Below are 6,242 nucleotides of genomic sequence, written 5' to 3'. Positions count from 1 at the left end.
AGGAGAGTTCAGTGGAATCCATGACAAGAGTTTATGAGAGCTTAGAGAAGCCTAAGCGTGATGAGCCTAGGAGAATCCAAAGAAGACTAAGCCTAGAGCGGCCTAGGAGACCTTGATAGGACATTTGAGAAGGGATTAGAAGAGTTAAGAGGAGCATAGGCGTGATGTGTCGGGAGAATCTAAAGAAACCTAAACATAAGGAGCTCAAAAAAGCTTAGAAGAGCGTAAACATAAAAGAGCCTAGGAGAACTCAGTGGGACCTATGGGGGGAGCCGACTGAAGCTTATAGGTATTGGATCTAGTGTCCTAAATCTTGTAGTTTGTAAAAATAAATTATACATATTTAATAAATTAAGAGGTATTTTATAAACATTTAAATTGCATTAATTCAATCCAATAAACTAAGATCTAAGGTTATATCATGTAACTTAAATATGTATGTAGAGACATACATGTGGACTATATTTAAGTAATAACCTAAATGGTCTTAGTTGTGTTGTAAAGTGCTGCAAATGAGGAATCAATGGTACTTAAGAAGATGTCACTAGAGAGGTAAAACGGTAATTTGACAATGCTATGCAATTTTGAAGGGTCAACTCAATGTTGATTGGTTATATCCATGGACACAAAAATATATCTGCAATGCGAAGAGTGCAACTATTGGTTTTTAGTGGAGTAACCGACAGTTAATGAATATAGATTAATTTAACTAAAGAGTTTAATTAATTAATCTCATATCATTGGGGCTTATAATCTACAGATTCATAAGGTTCCCCTGTTAGCTCGCTGAGGATAGTAATGAGTAATTATTTGAATTGTTCAAATTACTTAAAGAAATTTTATAATAATATGATTAATATATAGTTTTTTTTATATATATTATATAATATGGTTAATTATAGCTATGATCTATGATCCAAACTATATAAGAGAGATATATTTGAATGAGATTTGAATATTAAATTCATATGAATTGGATTCATATAGAATTATAGTATTAGAGAGATATATTTGAATGAGATTCAAATATTAAATCCATATGAATTGGACTCATATAGAATTACAGTATTAGAGAGATATATTTGAATGAGATTCAAGTATTAAATTCATATTAATTGGATTCATATAGAATTACAGTATTAGAGAGATGAATTTCAATGATATTCAAATATTAGATTTATATGAATTGGATTCATAAAAAAATGTATGTATATAAATATGTGATAAATTAATTAATCCTATATTAAATATGATTTATTATATTGTTATTTAATTTATATGTTAAATGAATAATTAATGGTCAATTAATTAATTAACAAAGAATGGAAAATGGTGGCTAGTATAAATATGTGATATTTATGTTAATTAATTAACTCTATATTAAATGTGATTTAGTATATAGGGTTACCTTCTCCTATAAATATATCATTATAGCCCATTTAGGGTCAAGAAATTTTTGTAATTGCCTTAGTCTCCACTCTCATATTCTTTCTACTCTACTCTCTCAAGAACATTCCCTTTATCTTCATTCCTTCTTCCAAGGTGTTAGAGCCCACACATCTGGCGGTATATTTATTCGTGTGCAAAGGAGAGAAAATCATGAAGAAAGGGAAATCTTCAAGGGTGAGTTTCATTCTACTCTTTCTTCTCTTATTCTTCAATAGGAGCATGCTTAGCTTTATTTACTGTTTATCATTTTTTTGTTTGAATTAGTTCATTGTTTTTCTGTTTTATAAAATCGATTTTCAAATTGCACGGCGATCAGACGCTTTCGCGAGAATCCGATTCTCTTCAATTGGTACCAGAGTTAATTTTTGCAATTTGATTTTTGATTTTTAGAAATAAAAAATTAGAGAACATGATGGGTGAATTTGTGTACTACTTTCATGTGATGATCACTGTAAAATTCATATGGGAATTGTTGGCTTAGTTGATTGTAATACCCCAAAAGTTTGTGGTAGTGTAATTTCAGTAATTTTTATTATTTGAGGGCATTTTTAGAATTTTGGGCATTTATGCATAATTGCTGAACAATTATTGTGAAAATTGAACTTTTCATGTCGCATAATTTAATTTAAAAACTAATGGCATAAATTAATTTCATTTTAGGAAGGAAAGAAATTTAATAGGATAAAGTGGAATAAGAAAAGAATAAAATAAAATAAACATATATTATTTTATTTTATTTTTATATTTTCCTTTCCTTTCATTTTTTTTTTTGTTTCTTTCTTTCCTTTCCTCTTCCCTTCACCCTTGCGCCGCCTAAGGCCCCCCCCCCCCCGCGAAAATTTTCTTCCCTTTCCGTTGATTGGACCTAGCTGCCGGCCAGATCTGTCAGCCTCCCCCCGCCGTCGGTCCGTCTTCTACATGCGCCGATCTCGCCATTCCCCAGTCGTTCGCAAGCGTCTGCCAGCCGGCTGAGATCCCCAGCCGTTCGCAAGCGTTCGCCTTCCTTCACGCTGCTCGTCGTGTCGTTGCCTCCTCCCAGCCGCTGAAGTCGATGCTGAGTCACAGACCTGAAACGCGCGTCCCAGCCGTCTAAGTCGCGGATCCAGCCAATCGCCCTCGCTGTGCACGCCTCCAGCCCTGTCTCCGTTTCACCACCGTTGAAGCCAAGCTACCGCCTGCATCTGCACTGATTTACAACGGTCCAACCAGCTTCATCCGTCCAGTTGTGTCGTTCTTTCTTTCGGTCACGACCGTCGCCATCACGGTCGTTTGGGTTTCGTTGGATTCTTGAATAATTTGGATATGAGCTGAGTTTTGGATTTTTCTTTGAGGAGTTTGATTATCCCATTTGGTTTCGGATTAAAATTGTTAATCTCTCTTTATGTTTGGACTATGGATTCAAAGATTGAAGATTTTGAGACATGGCTTTGGAGTTTGAGGCTATTTCTAGTAGAAATTGTTCAAGTTTGGTAAGGTTTTGGGTGAGTAGTTGGGTTGGTTGTCTTTTGGGTTAAGAGTACTTATGAAAAATTAAGTTATTAATTTTGGATTCAAATTATGTTCAGGTTGGCTATTTGGATTGAGTTTTGGAATTTTTTTGGGCCAAGCCACGACTTTGATAAGTTAAATTTGGGGACATTTGGTTTAATTTGGTTAATTGGATTTAGACCGAGTTTAAATCTTTGGATTTATTATAAGAAGGTTAATTACTTGGATTAATTTGTGACCAAATTTGAGTTAAGTAATCTTACTACTGGAACTGCTTTAGTACCAGACAATGATAATTATGATTTATTGAATAATCATTGAAGATTATTAGTTAGCATGATATTTATGAATGCCTTCATTGATTGAGGTTTGAAAGGACTAGAGCCATGTATTGATAATTATGATTTATGTTTGATGTTTATGTATGCCTTGATGTCATGAGGGTTTAAAAGACTAGATGCACGTAGAGATGTTTGAATGCTAGCATGATTTGAGTATATTATTGGAGATCCTGATGATGAATCTGAGTAGGATGAGATGTATATGTATGATATAGAGCTATGATGACAAAATATATATGTATGTTATAGAACTATGATGATGAGATGTATATATATATTATAGGACTAGGATGACGAGATGTATATATATGTTGTAGAACCATGATGATGAGATGTATATGTATGTTATGGGACTAGGATGACGAGATGTATATATATGTTGTAGAATCATGATGATGGAATGTATATGTATGTTATGGGACTAGGATGACGAGATGTATATGTATATTGTAGAACCATGAGGATGAGATGTATATGTATGTTATAGAACCATGTTATGATACTTGTGATGTTGGGATCGTGATAGTGTCCTCACTAATTAGTTAGATGCCCACTAGAGGTTATGTGTCTTTCGGGATTCACTATAGGTGGTGGTTTCCTTCGGGATCCACCAGAGGTTGTGTTTCCTTTGGGATTTACTAGAGGTGGTGCTTTCCTGGGGGATTCACCAGAGGTTGTGTGTCCTTTGGGATTCACTAGAGGTGGTGGTTTCCTTCGGGATTCACCAAAGGTTGTGTTTCCTTCGGAATTCATTAGAGGTGGTGCTTTCCTTCGAGATTCACCAGAGGTTATGTTTCCTTTGAAATTCACGAAAGGTCGTGTTTCCTTCGGGATTCACTAAAGGTGGTGTCTCTTTCAGGGTTCACCAGAGGTTGTGGGTCCTACGGGACTTACTAGAGGTAGTGGATATACTTAGTTATCTTATTTATTTAGCATTCAGTTATTCATGTATGTATGTGTCTCATGAGGACTAGGAGAGTGCTTACGTCCCACCAGAGGTAGGCATCTAGAGGATATAGATGCTTAGTCTGATCCCAGTAGTGGGGTTACTTACTGAGTATTTTATACTCATCATTTCTCATGTTGTTCATTCAAGTAAGAGTAGAGATGCACCGACGATTGACAAGCGAAATCCGTGATTGAGCCACTGGGACCAGTTTGAATGCTTCCGCTCATATTTTAATATTTCTTTTATGTTTTAAATTTTCAGTTATGAGATTTGAGACTATTGTTTAAGTTTTGTTTTCAGACTTATTTGTTTCTCTTTATAATTTATGGGTACCCCATCCTTTGATTTTAAATATTTGAATTTAATGCAAATCTTTCTAGTTATCTTATTTATTTAGCATTTATTTCATTATGAAAAGAACGTCGTTTTAACTTCCATGCATGCATGCATTTAGTAACGACTTAGCTTGAGTCCTAGGAAGTCGGGTTGTTACAGTTGGTATTAGAGCCCATGTTTTAGGATCTGTAGACTGACTTACTATGTAAGTCCAGATTGTCCTTATGACTCATGAATGGATTCCTCGTCATCGCCAGGTATGTCTTATCAATTAAAAGTTTTATGATAGTTGTGCATTAAAATATTTGTTTAGCTTAAATGCACTAGTTATGTTCTAATACTAGGTCAGTGACTCATTGAGAATGTCTCAGTTTAATGAAGGTACAACTGAATACCCTTACGAGAAATTGTTAAGCTAGTGAATGATTTCTTGATCAAATTAATGATGACTAATTGTTATAGGATTAAGAGTTATTCTAATGTAATATTTCGTTGAGAATGTCTCAGTGAAGGGACCACTGACTACCTTTCGGTGGCTTTTGTCCTAAATTACTGAAGCATCATTGCAGAAATTATATGTTATATGGGGTTCATGTAGTTTTTGCTAAAATTGATTGGATGTTTTAGAGTTATGCTAAAATCTAATGTAGATGAATTTGTTTCTTTTAAGCAAAAATGTCAAATTGTATTTTTCCATTATTTGCCTCCAGTAATTTGATCGGTTTTAATTATACGACTTGGAAAGATTCAATTAAAACTTTTTTCGTGGTTAACGACCTCAACTTCTCTTGACTGAGGATTGTCCTCAAGTCCCAACCCCTGATGCAATACGAAATGTTCGTGATGCATATGAAATGTGGACGAAGGCTAATGATAAGGCTCGAGTCGACATTTTGGCAAGCATACCTGCTGCTTTAGCCAAAAGGTTTGAGAGTATGGTTACTACACATCAGATCATGCAATCAATGCAAGAATTGTTTGAGCAAAAGTTCTCACAATTTAAGCTAAATGGGGTTGATGACGATGAACGAGTATTGTCAACTCCCTAGATAAACTCTAGTCCATATTGAATATCAAGGGACTAATAGAAAAAGCAAATATTGCTAAATCTAGTGAAGTTAATCAATGAGGATTATCCTTTAAGATGAAACTTGGGTTTATGATATAGATTATGGAGTTGATCTCACTACTCCCTAGAAGAGGAAGAACTCTAAAGAAAATAAATTTAATTTATTTGTCTTGGAGACGTGCTTAGTAGAGAATGATGATTTTGCCTAGATAGTTAATTCAGAAGCTATTAATCACATATGTTCTTCGTATTAGGGTTTTAGCTCTTAGAGACAATTAGTAGTTGGAGAGATGTCTCAGAATCAGTACTGGTGAGGTCATTTCAGTTGTTGTTGTAGGCAGGCTTATGTTATTTTTGGACAAGAAACGATATATGTTATTGGATGACGTATATATAGTTCCTCATATCGAGAGGAATTTAATTTTTGTTTCTTATTTGACTGAACAAACATATTCTCTATCATTCTCTAAAAACAAAGTGTTTATTTTTAAGAATGAAATGGAACTAGGCTTTGGTTCAATGGAAAGTAACTTATATGTACTAATGTCGTTAGTTACAAAAGTCGTGCTAAATACTGAAATATTCAAAATGGCAACAACTGTTAAAAGAC

This window comes from Benincasa hispida, chromosome 12 (genome assembly GCF_027475165.1).
Source record: "Benincasa hispida cultivar pf3 chromosome 12, pf3_genome.v1.1, whole genome shotgun sequence".
Taxonomy (NCBI): Eukaryota; Viridiplantae; Streptophyta; class Magnoliopsida; order Cucurbitales; family Cucurbitaceae; genus Benincasa; species Benincasa hispida.
The sequence above is the reverse complement of the archived record's forward strand: the minus strand, read 5'-3'. Positions refer to the sequence as shown.